At 24.7% G+C, this 16,231-nt stretch overlaps 1 protein-coding gene across 3 annotated transcripts in view; it reads left to right on the top strand.

Moving 5' to 3' along the window:
* LOC111676789 (teneurin-a) overlaps positions 1 to 16,231 on the top strand; it is a 311,200-nt gene that overhangs the window by 125,339 nt on the left and 169,630 nt on the right. The gene's annotated exons all lie outside the window — the stretch shown is intronic.

Here is a 16,231-nt window from a genome sequence, read left to right as displayed (position 1 = left end):
CATACGCCACCCTTTTAATATTATATAAATTAGAAAAATTAAGTAAATAATTGCAAATTGAATTTAAAAACATGATGTTATTAATAAAAATATATTAAATGAAAACTTTCGGATTCCACAAACGTTTGAATAAACTGAAAACACTTTTGTTAAACAGTACTTCTAACAAGTGTTGAGTGTAGATAAGTAAACTTCAAAATATACATACATATGTATATTTTCACATAGTCACAAACATATATACTTGAAATGCATTAAAAAAAGAAAAAATCTGTACGTTTAAAAAATCTACAAAATCAACACTACGAACATTATTTTTTATTTACAGCAACTAAAGTGGTTCTTTTCTTTAGATTTTGTGTGTGTGTGTGCTAAAATCCTTTTAACTGAAGTATGTTTAACTAAAAACCAACATGAGAAAATCTATTGATTAAACAAAATTTCCGCTCTTTAACAAAATCAAGGTTTCGTAAATTACTTTTAAATGAAGAAAAATAAAAACTAAATTTAGTTTAAAATTTCTTTAATATAATTTTTTTCTGTAAAGGTTTTCGTTTTCCTGGTTCAATTATTTTTTTTTTTTATTGAAAATTGATTTTGATTTTGTTGCTTTTAATTTAGTTTCGCTATTTTTTTTGTAGCTCTCTCAAAATGTTGGTTCTTTTTTTATTATTCTGTCTATTACGTTGCTAGAAGGTTATCACGTTTTTTATGTTTTGCACGTAGTTGCAGACATTTCTTGACATGAACTCTCTGTCTAAAAGTCTATACTTCGCTAAAATTGCGTGGTTGTTAGCCAGCAGTGTGTGTTTCTTTGTTTTATTGAATCTTTTATAGATCGTTTGGATATATACATACATCTGTATGAGTTTTAGGCTTTGTTAGTTTTTGTTGGTTGCCGCACATGTTGGGTGGTCACATAGTTGAAGCAAAATATGATTAATCAAGAAGGAATTGTTTGTTTGTTTGCTTTTCGGGGAATGGGTTTTTTTTAATTTCGTTTCAATAAAAGCTTCAAAGTTCAATGTCCTTAAAAAAATGGTTTGAATTTAAAGATATTTAAAAAAATTTTAAATTATTAAAACTTATAAATATGCTTTAGATTTTAGACTTTTAAAATTTACCGAATATCTAATGTTGATAGAAAATAGAATACAGTTCGAACTTAAAGTAGGCTTTATTTATTATTAAATTTGTTGCTTAAAATATGCTACAGATCTTACTCTAGAAAGATTTGTTAAAAACTTTTGATATCATTTTCTGGAACATATTTACATCTATAATACAAATAAATATTTTCATGAGAACAGCAACTAGTGTAGAAGCTTTAAATATGCTTCAAAATTTTGTCTAGTTTTATAAAAAAATACTTCTTTCGTTTTATAAAATTTCCATTGATAATCATTCCACTTAACTTATTTTCTATGCCCCTGAAAATATATTACATTTTTTTATTAAACTTTTGCTTATTTTCTTTAATAAAATTAAATCTTTCTCTGCTTATATGTAACCTAAAGCATTATTTTAATACAACACTCCGCTAAGTATGCTTACATTTTTCCTACAAATTAATTTCTCCTTAAAATATGTGCTTAAACATTAGAAACAAATACTTAGCTCTTTACATTCATATTTACACAAGAGTAACATACAAACATACGTTACGTACATATGTAAGTAATAGAAAAATTAAATAAGATTTCTTCTTTCAGCTACTTTCGAGTACTTGAAATTAAAATGAAAACACAGTACAAATACAAAACCTCAACATCAACAACAAATATTTACTAAATGCCACATATACATACATACATACAAACAAACATATAAGCTGTGTACACCTTGTACCACGTACATACATGTGGCAGTAAGCAAGAGAAAAAAATAAAAACAAATAAGTTTGTTATTTAACCGCTAAACTGCTTAAAAACTTGTAATGAACTTGAAGTACATTTTGTATACAACAAGTAAAATGTTAAGAGTTTTTGTGTTTTTTTTCTCATCTACTTGCTACTTGTTTCTATTTTAAAAATAAGTACAAGTTTATACAGAAAAGCAAAAATTCAGCTAAAGCTTAGGTATAGAGCTTCATACTGCGTTAGAATTAAGGAAGGTATGCCAAGGATTTATAAAGTTTAAAAGAAAATCTTTATTTTTCAATTCTGCGCTTTGTTTATGTTAACCTTCCTTTCTTTAAATACTATAACGGTTTTGCTATTTGTTTGTATTCGTTAACATATGTTTTTGAAAATACAAACACTTACATTTACTTTTTTTCAAATGCTTATACTTATACATACATGTAAAACTGAGCTTACAGCTGTCGCAGGATTGCATTATATTAAGTAACAAATGAAAAAGTACTATTCAAATAAAATTGTATTTTCTTTAAAAATGTTCTAAATGGTTTTTTTTTTAAATTTATTTTCGATTAAATTCACTTGAATTTAGTAATCTTTCTTAAATTCTATTTAGAAATTTTTAAGCTAACAAACTTTTAGTGTAACAAGTCTTTTAAATAATATTAATCATACGTCACCTGTTACAAATTTAAAAAAAAATTCTCTTGAAAAGTTCTACATTTGAAATTTTCTATAAAAAGGAATTTTAAACACTTTTTTTCAATTTCTGATGAAAGCTGCAAAATTTAGGTAGGAGTTTGTAAAGTATGACAATATGACAATATTTGCAAATCAAAATCCAAAAATTTTATAGAACAAGGTCTCCTACTAAACATGTTTTTTTAGGAATAAAATTTATAAAATAAATTTCGTATAATTGATTAATACTTTAGCTATTTCCGACACCTTATTGCAATTTATATTAAAAAGTATTAATTTTATTTAAGTCTTTGTAAAATAACTGCATAATTAATATCACTCATACGTCACCCTCAAAACTTTCTTTAATATTTAAAAAATTATTCCAAATGCTATAATTGAAGTGAAAAATCAAATGAAACTACAATTTGTATTCAAAATTTTATAATATTAACACCTTTTAAATAAAAATTTGACAAAAAATCAAAAATAAATATATGAAAAGTAAAACTTTCTATTTCTAATACACTGTGTCAGCTGTCAAAATAGTTTTTATTAAGTACGTTAATGTAGTATAGTACCTTTTTTTTGTAAAAAGTACCTCAAATAATACCAATATTCTCAGTTCCCTCTCTTTTGCATTAATTCTTACATTTTAAAATTAACATTTAAACAAAATTCTATTGTAAATATAAATAATATTGAATTAAGAACAAGTATTTGTTTTTAATTTTACTATTAGGATAATCCCAAAATAAAGTTCATAGAAAATAGGTAAAAAAAATGTTGAACTGCAATTTATGTCAGGACCTAAATGTCAAAATAAAAACGCTCAAAGAAAAATCAGGTTTAGAACAAAATTTGTTCCCCAGATTAAGGACGATTTGTTACCCTCTATTTAAGAGGTTAATAATTCCACTTTACAAACTTTTCCCTCTTTTTACTCTCTTTACGAAAAGTCCTCCTAATCTATATGCTTTGCAAGTATTTGCAATGGTTTAACCGCATTGCATTTTGTTGTTGTCTTTGTATTTGTATATCTATATATATTCGTACAAGTATTTGTACTTTGGTATATAAAACAAATAGCATTTATTTGTGTACGTTGTAAAACATGTTTTTACATTTACAAAAACTCCCAAAAAACTATAGCTAATCTGTGGTTCTCTTTGCAGTTTACGTTATATATGTCAGTTACATAGGAAACGAGGGCTTGAGGGTGTTTTAATGCACAAAAATTGCGCAGAATTTCCCATGTTTTATGTATAAAAACTTAGCTATTGAATGGTAATATATTGTATTACATATACATATACATGTATTTTAAAAAGTTGTAGTATATTTACTTTAATGTTTTTTTTTTTTTGTATTTATTAAGACATGTTTTAAATACATATAAATTTGTTGTATGGTTAAAGGAAAACAACTTGAAAAAGGGAGAAATAAAAGGATTTTTTTGGCAATTGTTAGCTATTTGTGGTAATAATTGTTTAACAAATGTAAGAAAGGAAAAAGTTAGAGAAATTGTTTTGTTAGCTTTTAAAGAAGATTGCAAAATAAGTTAAATTTTTTAATTAAAATTTCAGAAACATTAAGAAATTTGAATATTTTTAAATGATTTTTTTTGTTAAGACGTTTTCATGTTACAGCCGTTTTTTTAGAATATATTTAATATAGCACAACTAAGGCGCTACTCTTTAAGTAATAAATCAATTAAATTTGCAATTTTTAAATAAATTTAGAAAAATTTCAAAAATATTTTTAGGCTGTTTTTTACATATTAAAGTTTTCTATATAAATTTTGTTTAAATTCTCTTGAACTTTTTTACCATACATTTTTTTCATTAAAAGTGGCTTTAATTTAATTTATAAATAATAAAGAAAAGGCATACTTATCAGGTATACTTAACTACTTGCCTACTTTATGGAGGCCTGAGGCTGTAAGTAAAGTTTGTTTATTCTATTTTCATTTTTGCTCTTTCTTTAGGTTGAAAAAAAAATCTTGTCACATATTTGTGAAAGTTTAAAAAAACAAGAAAAAGTAAAGCATATTTTATGGCTGTCATATAAGTTAATTATTGTGGAAACAAATTTCAAACATTTTCAAGGTTTAATACTCATACTACTTTGCAATTTGTTATGAAAGCAAAAAAAAAATATTGAAACAAAATTAAAGTTTAAGTTGTTTTACTAAAGGTAAAATAAAAAATAAAGCATGCTTTAAGGCGTAAATATTAAATATTAAATATTTTTCTTTAAGAACTTTTGTTTTAATATCAACAATGGCATAATTATCTTCTGTATCTATAACTTTTTATTAATTTTTGTGCAATAAACTCTTAAGTACTGCTTATTAGTTTTCAAACAAACACTCAGCAAATATTTTCTTTCTCTAAGTTTTAGCCATAAATGATGACAAATAGCTTTTTGATTTTTTTTAAACTCTAATATCATATGGCTGTGTAATAGTTATGCTTCACACTATTTAACTAACTATTTACTAGCAACACCACTATAGTATGTGAAATTACTCTTAAAAGTCTAGTTTAGCAATTTTAGAAACTTATTTACAATCACATGTGTGTACATATATGTACGTATGTATAAGTTTGCTGGGTTATGAAAGTTTTTCGTTTTATGGTTTAAAGATTTCTAGACAGATAACACAAACAAATGTTTTGGTTTGTGATTTGGAAATTTGTTTTCTCTGTATACACAAGTGTTTGTGTTTTTTCTACTCTCTTTTGAACATGGTTTCACATAAATACATATGTATGTGTATGTGTGTGTGTTATTTTGGCCAAAAAAATTTTTTGTTGGCATTTAGCCAAAAAATTAAGATTTTTCGAGTCTTAAAAAGACAAAAAAATCAAGCTAAAAACCCAAAACATGTACACATGTCGTTTGCAGGCGTAATATTCTGTATGTCTAGTGTTTATCAGAAAACTAACACACATTCAATCTTTTATTTCACATAACTGTTTTAGAGTTTTATAATTTACTATCACTACTACAGTTGTATAAACGAAATTGTTTTAGTTTTTGCTATAAATATGTGTAGGCATGATTATTTCATTTGTTTGCAGTTTATACAACTATTTAAAGCATCTTTTTAGGCTGAGTTTAACATACAAACACAAATTGTCTTTGTAAAAAAAAACACATACACATATAGCATATTATCTACTCCTAAACATAACCACAAACAAACTGAGCTGTTGCAACATTTGAAATTTATATATGTTTGTTTTCATAGTCATTTTGCTAAAAATAAAATAAAACAGAACGAGTACTAAAGACAGAAATATTTTGAAAACAATTTAAGTTGCAAATCTCTTTCAAATACACAGAAAAGGAAAAATGAAAATAATTTGCATCATTTCGTTGCTTTTTAGTTTTTTTTTTAAATAAAAGAAATTTTTGTGTGTGTGTTTTTTTTTTAATCTTTGTTTGCCATGTTATTAATGTTGAGTGTTCAAAAATGTTTTCTATATTCCACAAGATTTTAAATACTTTATTGTTTGGCAAATGTTTAGTAAATCTTGCTTAAGAACTTTTACATACAAACCTACTCAAAAGTATTTTAGTGTAAGTTAGTAGTATTATCAAGAAAAAAGGCTTAAATGGAAAATATTACAAAAGAAAGTATTTTTTACTAAAAGTTTTTTTGGAATGGAATATTGTTAGGATAATATTGCTGATATATATTTTTATAACAAGTAAGAGCAAAGGTTAAAGTCATGGGTTTGTTTGCAAACTAAAATTGTTTAATTTTTGTTCATAACTTTAAAAGTTTGAGCAGTTTATGTAAAATAAGTCTTTAATTAATATTAATCATACGTCACCTATTACCATTTTTTTTTAATTTTAAAAACTGCCGACAAAAACTTAAGTTTCAAGTTTAAACTAATAGGAAGCCTTAGTTGCAATAGAAAATTATCATATTATTTCGGAAAAAAGGAAATATTTTAAAAAATATTTTAGCATTTACAATTTTAAATTTAATTCTTAATATTTTTCTGAAAAAGCTTTTACAAAAAAAGGAAGAAGAAAAGTTTGTTTCTTTTAATAATTAGCTCTAAGTCTAGTCTTAAACTGTGTTAGCTTTTCACCCACTAAATTTTGTAAAACAATGTCCCTAATTAATATTAATCATACGCCACCTTTAAAAATGTATTTTTATTTAAGAAATCCATTAAAAATGTACTTTTCGAATATAAAAATTTATTGAAATATAAACGGTAGTTTAAATTTTTTTAAAAATCCGTAAAATATTTTCCTTTTAGTCCCTTTTTTCTTTATACTGTTTTAGCATTTGTCGTACAAATTTATTTTTATTGTGGTTTATAAACAGAGACGCCAACTATATTATCAAAAACATAAAGCTATTGTCTTATAGAAACTAACTTTTAACTAAAGACTTGGTATGTTTCATACTCCTCCAGCAATCTTCTCTTAACAGTACACATGAATGCTCTTTTACTTTTTATGCATTTTTATTTTTTTATTTTTTTTTTTATTTTAGTGTTGAAATCTGTTAAAATCTGTTTGGAAGCTTATTTAATTAAGCTGGTCGTATTCAAAGTTATTTATTATCTTTGTGGCAATGCTTTTGCCTTTTATTTTATTATTATTGTTGTAGCAAAATGCTTTTTAACTGATTTAAGTTTCTTTCTTTTTTTTGGATTTTTTGTATGTATTTTTGTGTGGTGTGGCAAGTTGGAGTCTTTGTTTTTTTTGGAATAAAACGTTTGGTTGGCTTGTCTGCTGGCATTGTTTTGTTGCAAAAGCTTAAATAATAAAAGGAATTTAACGTATATTATATTTACTGTTAAGTAGATTATGTATATTTTTGCTCCAACTCTGTTAGTCTGGAATATAAACTAAAATTGTGAAAAAACATAAAATGAAAATTTATAGAAATTTAAGAGTTAATAGAAATTAAATAAATCACAAAAGTTTTGTTTAAAATTATGTGTATTAAATAATAAAAGGTTTATTAGAAAAAAAACAGCCTTTTCAAGCTTTTATTCGTTATTGCCTACTTCTAGGCCTTTAAAAGCCTTTTCAAGCTTTCATTCATTAACTATTGCCTTCTTTTAGGCGGCAAATGTTATATTAATCATTATCTATATAGAAATATACTTCTTAACACTTTTGCCATTACTTTCAACACAAAGAATCATAAATTTATTTTTCAAATCATTATTAAATGTCATTGTATAAAGTTTTTCGTTTTTTTTTTTTTTTGTAACAACTTCCTATTAAACTTCCTTTTAGGACAACAATTTTTTCAAACTTCCTAGCAATTCATTATTAGTTCTTTCTCTCTCTCTTTGAACTATAACAAACATTTGTCGTTATTGATGACCAATGGGAAACATTTTAATGTAACAATTGTCTAAACTTAAACTATTTTTTATCAAACAGATTCTTCTGGCAACTCCATACGCCTTCAACCTCTTACCCCATTTCCACTCGTATTGTTTTTATTTTCCCAATCTTTTTGCTAAGTGTAAGTCATTGTTTTATGTCATCCTTTCTTTTATTGTCTTTAACCATTTCATTTAGTCATATACACAAACGTTTTTCATGGCTTCATGTTTTTGAGGTTGTTTTTTCTATTCTTGTAAAATGACCATAGAATACATATGAGTCCTATTTCTATTTTGCTATTATTTTTGATGGTGCACGTTTTTGCAACGTGCTGGGCTTTCAATGTTTATTTCTTCTTTTATTTTCAGCTTTTTTTTCTTCTACCATTACGTTCCTTGTTCATTTAAACTTTGTAGGTTGTTTTTTTTTGTTAGATTGTCTTTAACACTACATCAGAAAAAAATTACACAAAAACTTAAATATTTGTTGTGTTTTGTTTTTGTAAGCTGTGTTATTGTGTGTCTTCTGCTTTTTTGCTGAGATTTTAGGTTTGAAATATTTCTTGGACTTTAGCAACGATTTGTTGTTTTTGGCATCATTTATGCCTAGACATTGGTCATCATTCATTTGTGTATGTTTGGGGATTTAGAGATTTAATGTCATGTTTACTCTTTTCGTTAGAGGAAACACAATTGCTGAATATCAAACAGAGAATATTTCTCTAATAGAGAAATGAGAGAATATTTCTCTCATTTGAGAATTCATTCATGTTGAATTGTGTTCATATATGAAAATTGTTATTGTTGTCGCAATCGTATAGTCGTTTGTTAGATGTTTCCTGCCATTTGTATTAATGTTTAGATAGTTTTTTGTTTCTTTTTATTTACATTCCTATGACTCCACATGAAGGCAATACATTTTCTTCATGGTGATTGTATTTATATGTTTGCAGTACATACAGCATAGTTTTGTCCATTTCTTTAGTACCTACTTATAAGTACTAGTAGTATTACTATTCTGTTGTTTCTTTATAATTTTATTATATACTTTTATAGTTTTTTTATATAGTAAAGTCTATCGAAAAAAAAACATATGTTTTGGCATTTTTATAATTTTCTACAACTATTTGTTGTTGGGTTTTTTTATAGACCCAACATTTTCCTGGGGGAATTAGTAGATAGAATATTTGATTTGATTTTCCTTTAAATAATAAAACTGTTAAATCGTTTTGTTTTCTGTTTTTATTTCATATGCTTTATAAAATGGCAATGTTTGATAATCATAAGGGAAATTAGGCAAATGTTATTGAGATTTACAGATATGAAAAAAGAAAACATTTTGAAAGAAAAGCAAAAAGATATGTTATACCATTGTTCCCAATCCTTCAAGTTTAACTTTTATTTTATATCTAGAACTTTTAAAAAATCGTTCTGTCATGGGATATATAAATTTGGAAATGAAGTTCTCTTAGCAGATATCTTAAAGCTTATTTATAAATTTATGTTATGATTAATTTTTGCTTTTTAAATTTTATTTAAATTTTTTTCCAATCCTAAACATTATCAATTTACAAATTTTCAACTGGTGACGTATGAGTAATATCAATTAGGTACTTGTTTTACAAAAAACCTTATAACTTTAAGAGTTTCAAAAATAAATTGGTTAACGATAGCTCAAATGAAAGCAAAGGCATGCAGGTTTGGAAAAATGCATCACTTAGTTTTCTAAATATTGAAATGTTTAATGGTATTAATTAAAAGCTAGAAATTAAATATTTCAAAATATTTTTGTTGAAAAAATTTATTCTAATTTTTAAATTTTTAACTTTTGGCTTTTAACAACCACTGTTCTAAGAATGCAGAGTTCTTAGTTTAATATAAAAATGTTTACAGAAATAAAAAACAAAATTTTTCTAATTAAAATCTTCCAAATCAGCCTAAATACTCAACTCTATTAAAATGTCTAATTATTTAGCCAAAAACCACAACAAAGTTTATTTAAATCTAATCTGAAAGAGAGAGGCTAAAGCTAATGTTTTACTCCATACTTATAATGAAAATTGACCAGTATGTTAAGAAAGCTGTGACAGCAGCTGTAACAAATCATAACTCATTTCCATAAAATTTCATAAACCACTTAAGATAAGTCTAATTAATGTTTGCTACTTATAAGTAAAAACCTTTTGGCCTAAACAAACTTTACTTCACTTTACAAACACTAACCATACAGGTATTGAGCAAAATGTAATGGAATATCAGACATCAAATAGATATGAGAAAAACTGGAGGAGGCCTCAACAGGAGTTTTAAGATAATAATTCATTTAAAGGACAAGATATTGTAAATGAAATTGTGTATAGAAACACAACTTTGTTTTAGCTTACGCATACATACATAAATACCTAATGGAAGTAAATACATATGTTTGTTTGAAAAAAGTAAAAGACATTTCTGGTTGCTAGTCATTTAGTTTGTGGTTTGTTTAAAGTTATTTAGGAAGTAAGAGTTATGATAGGTTATATTTAAAGAAAATCTGCAGGATATATATATATATAACTTACAAAATGCATATAAATGTAGTTACATATGAGAGAGGATTTGGTTGCTATAAATTATAATTATGAAGTTACTAAACGAAATATTGCTTTTTAAGAAAAAAAAGGACAATTAAAAGATTTTTAAAAAATTTCAAATCCTTAATATTTAAAATAAAAACAAAAAAACTTTAACAGCTAAAAATAAATATAACCTTTATAATTTTTAATGCTGTAAAAAAGAAAGCAAAATCAAAATAATTTATGAGCTAAAAATATCTAAAGGTTAGTTATCAATAAACCATTAATTTTAGCAAATAACCTGTGTTTTTGTATATATAACGCCCTCTCCTAAAAGCACCCTATAAAAAATGTTTTATTTTATTTTTTTTTTGTCTTCTATCTATTGTCTATTTTTAACATTTAACGAATTTATTATGTACAAAACAAAAATGACCCAAAGGTTGGTTGTTTTTTTTAAGGGGAACCTAAAACAACAGCTTTCTATTGAAGTATATATATATAAAAAAGCATAAAAAATCTTACGAATAGTAATAAAATTTCAAACCTGTAAATATGTTTTCACCTGTCCTTTTTCATCAAAACTAAGGTAAACAAAAGGACAACAAAGGTACATTGACAGCCATGAACCCAGCACTCAATTAAAGGCCAAAATGTGTATAAAAAGAAAATACAATTTAGAGCTTTCTTTCGTTTGATGATAATTACTTAAAGTGGAAATGAAGAAATAAATTATTTAAGTTAAACGATTTTATTTATTTATTATCTTTTTTTTTGAAGTGGTTTATTAAAAATTTAAGTTAAAAGAAAAAAAACCCCTATTAACCTTAAAGATAGGCTATACATTTTAGGAATATTTTTTTTTAAGAGAAAATTTGAGATTTTAAGTAAAATTACCAATTTTTTTGACATCACATGAAATTTGGATCAAAATAACTGCTTTTGCTTATATCCAATTCTAAAGTAATTAGTATTCCAAAGAGAGTGTTCTGCAACGATTGAAACCAATAGTAGTGGGGCTGGACAAGGTCTTTTCTTTAATAGGCTTTAATGTCGATAAAGCTTGTACTGGATTTGGTAAGATGTTTTACAGCTTAGGTTATTGAAAAGGATCGTAATGACTACATATCAAGTAATTTTCTTTTGGTGGATTATTCAAGACATTCCAGGCTTTAGTATCGATTGAGCTTGTAGGTAGCATCTAGTATATAAGATGTTTTACAGTTCATAGTTATAGTAAAGAATCGTAATGATTACATTTAAAGTAATATTTTTTTTGGTGGCCTTATATGTATGCAATAATATACAAATACACAAAACGCCTAACGCTAGGCAACACTTATGTATATTGCAAATAACTTTTCAATACTTAACCAAGGTCATTCTAATTAAGGATTTTTTTCTCTTTCTAACAAATCCTTAATGATATATTTTCCAAACAAATACAATTTTCTTGTTTTTAAGCTTAACATTCCGTTTTATATTTTTTTCTCTTTGTGTTTCTACTAACAAATAAAGGAAATACACAAACAAATATGTAAAATCTTTTATCAAATGTCAAATCATAATTATAGTCATTATGATAATGAGTGTTTTTGCAGAGAAAAAAAAAACGAAAAATAGATATTTGCAAAAAAAAAAGAATAAAGAAAATATGTTTGAAAATATATAAATATAGAAACGAAAACTGAATAAAAACAACAAAATTAAGATAATGTCACGCAAATGTATAAATGTATGAAGAAAAGCGAAAAAAAAATGCTAAAGAAAGATGTCAACAAAATATCTACTTTTTACAAGGCCAATGGCCCACAAAACAGACATTTCCATGAACAAGAAAAAAAAAATAAAGTATGTGGCACATGTATAAAGACTACCAACAGTGTAAATGATGATGATGAGGATCATAGCATACGTTAGGGTGCTTCCCTTTTTCATTTGACACACACATTCATCATCTCCTCTTATGCTTACATATACATACAAACTGACACTCACATTTAATTTACAGTTGTTGGAAAAACGACCTACTTATGTTGTAAACACACATACACATTCTCTATATATTTTGACTTATATATGAATGTATAAGAATAAAGACTTGTTTTAACATTAGTAGAATTGTCATGATGATGACAATGCCGCCATGTTGGAAAATTGAAAATTTCCTTGAAGAAAGTGAGTGAAAAAAAAAATACAAATTCTTTTACAATGTGTATATGATTTGGTGTTGAAAACAGGGAATATTGTAATATATAAAACATTTTTTCATTTGCTTGAAGAAATAGATACGTATATATTTTTCTTTTTTTTTTTGTTCGCAACATGCTTGGAATAAAAAATACATACTTAACTTATTTTTTCGGGTGTATTGTGTAACATTTACACTTTTGGCATTGAATTTTTGTGTTTTTTTTTGTTCATGTGTTTGTATGCTGTTGCCATTCCTAATGTCAAATGTGGAATAAAATAATATAATTGTGTCAGTGTAGTTGACATTTAAGGTGAATAATATATTTATTATATACTTTGGGAAATTTAATAAGTTTCAGTTTTTTTTTTGAAAAAGCGTAATGTCTGAAGTAGTAAGTAATTTTGTTAATTGTCTTTATTACGACAGTCTCTGTGTGTGTGTGTGTTTAAATAAACGTGATATTAATATTTGTATTTTTTTTAATAAACTTATACATTTTTAACATAATAAAGTCTAGTCTTCTTTTTTTATTAATTTGAAAGCAAATGTCTTGAAAGTCAAAAAATATTTGAGACTTTTTACAAAAAGTTTTTGAAACAGACAGACTTTTACAGTTTAGTGTTGTATAATTGATAGGTAAAGAAATTTAAGAAATTATTTATTAATTCTGTTGTATTGGGTGTAAAATAGTTTTAAAATTTATTCAAAGTATTAGTTATAACTTTTTCACATATAAAATAAGGTCTAAAAGTTAGTTAGCATGTTCGAAAAATTAAATGCAAATTTTTCGAACATGCTCAATTGCCAGTTTTCATAAACAATTTCTTACGCTTCATATTATCGTAACTGATCGAAGTTTTTCCAGTATTTCTCCAACAATTTCGCTTATATCTCCCTTACACCAACCAAACTTATTACATACTTCCCAGAATAAATTGTATCCTCAAAAAAAAAAAAAACTCATAAATCTTTTAATTTCAAGTCATTAACTATCGACAACAGCAAATTCTTTATAAATTATTCATACTTGAAATTAAATTCTTAAAATCCTTAAACAAAACAAAAAACCGCAACGAAAAAAAAACAAACAAAAAATCCCATTTAGATAATAATGTTAAACCATTAAAATTAAAGCTCTTATAATTATTCATCAACGATTCCCCTTTACACATACACATTTTAAGCGCAAAAAAGCTGTAAAAAAATAAATAAAAATACCAAAAAATAAAAAAAAAACGAAATCATTTAAAGAATGTCAACAGCATCATCAAAGTAATTATACACCAAAAAAAAAAAAAAAAAACGAAAAAGAATTTATTGATTTTTTCTTTAAGTTTTATTACATTTTGTTGTTGAATTATACATTAATTAACCCTAAAAAAACAAATGACTATTTAGAAAAAACTCTGTGTTCTTCTCTTTTGGTATTAATTATTTTATTGTAATAAAAATAAACAAAAGATTTATTTTTATTTATTCTCCTGCATACAAATGGCTTAAATAAATATAGTTATGACCAATGAAGGAGGAGTTATTATCTGTGTTATAAGAGATGACAAAGCAATTATAAAAAAAACAAATGTTTTTTTTCTTGATAAGATTTTCTCTATCTACTAAAAATTAATAAAATTTGACCAAGAAACTTATAAAATTTTGTATTAAGCCAAAAGATTTTATTTATTTTAAAAAGTTAAATAATAATTAACTTAAAATTTTAAAAAATATATTTTTATATAATAAAGCCTGAAAATAGGCAACAAATTTATGTTTTTAATATGCTGTTGATTTGCACTTAAAAACTTTATATTTGTTCATAGTTAATCATATCTACAAAGTTGAGTATTCTATTGCAAAAATTTGAACATTTAGTCACAACACCTAAAGGTATACTTTAATATTTTTTATTTGATTTCTTTATTAAAGTTTTTTAAGTAAAATAATATTTTTTAAAAGTTCTTAACTAATCCAGTTTCAAATTTATAGCCTTCTTTTAAATATATTTCCTCTTTTAGTTATAACTCCTAAAAGTAGGCTTTAAATTTTTATTTCTTTAACCCCTAAATTTTACTTTAAATTAAGTTATTTCTTCAAAAAAAAAATCATTTTTTAACGAAAAATATATTTTATTTTAATTTTTTATTGCTTACTTTTAGGCATTTTTTATTTAATACCTTAAACTACTTTACTTAACTTATAAACTTAAGCTCTTTTTTTCTTTGGACTTTTTATAATTTAAATACTTTAAAATAAAATCTCTTTATTTTACTACTTTTCACCTTAAGGACTCTAAATGTAAAACGTATTAAAAATGTAAATTAAAGGTATCTTAACTAAATAGAAAATGCTGAAAAAAACGAAAAAAAACAACTGCCACAATATAAAATTATAACCTTAAAATGAAGAAGAAAGTAAATAATTTATGTTAAGCTCTGATGGCTATTGTTTGTTTGCCGAAGAGAGTAACTTTTTTGTTTTGCAACTGTTTTCCTTTTTTTGTTTACTTTTTCAAGGGAATTTAAATTTTTTAATAATAATAAAATTTCAACTGAAGACAAAAGTAGTTGGGGACGAAGAAAAAAAGAAATTCTTTAAAAGTGGCAGTAGCTATTAAAACAGTAACAAAGGAAAGCTTATTGAAATTTTATTGCCTAGTTTAAGGTCTATATTTAATAGAAAAAATCTGTCTAGTTTTAGCATCATGTTCTTTACTTGCTCAAAACCTATAAATATAATTATATATTATATAACTAGCTGAAATTTATGAAATATTTAAAAATATATAAAATGCCTGAAAGTATGCAGCAATATATATGAAATTTATAAGCCTTAAGGAGTAATGTTGTAGATATTTAATGCAAATCTTTAAGGTCATATAATTTTTTTTTTTAACTTAAAAAGGAATTATGCCGTAAATTTGCACTATTAAACAAATTGTTGCCTACTTTAGGGCTTTCGTAAATATTTTAATAAATTTAACAAACTTTAATATAACAATCTAAGTAGAAATATTGCATAATTTTAGGTGCTTTAAATTTATGAAAATATATTGCATGATTTTAGGTAACATTTTCTTATATCTATTTTCTTTTAACATATTATTCCTATAAACTTCTATCACTTCCTAAAATTTGACTAATGATTGCTTACATTCTTTAGCCAGAGTTGTCTTTAAATGTTCCTTCTTCTTTTATTAGCTACTATTTACCAATAACAATTTAAGTATTTTTTGCAAAGTCCTATCAAAAGATTTTCATGTAAATCTCTAATATTTATAAAAAACGGAAAATCGTTTATTTTGCCAACAACAGCATTTAAATGTGAAATTGTGTTTTTATGTTTTACCTACTTAACCTTCTTTTAACAACACCAACAAAAAACAGCAACACAAAACAAATTTTTATGTTGATAAATTTTTTTTCTCGTCAACACTCTCTCACTCTTTTCAAAACTTATTGTTTTCCCTACAAACAAATATAATATTAGTAACGATGACAATGACAATATAACAGGCAAATAATATTCCCAAATTCCCTAGAAAAATAATAAAAAATCAAAAAAGGAAGCAAA

The sequence above is a fragment of the Lucilia cuprina genome, chromosome 3 (genome assembly GCF_022045245.1).
Source record: "Lucilia cuprina isolate Lc7/37 chromosome 3, ASM2204524v1, whole genome shotgun sequence".
Lineage (NCBI taxonomy): Eukaryota > Metazoa > Arthropoda > Insecta > Diptera > Calliphoridae > Lucilia > Lucilia cuprina.
Note: the sequence above shows the minus strand (reverse complement) of the source record. Positions and strands in the feature narration are given on the sequence as shown.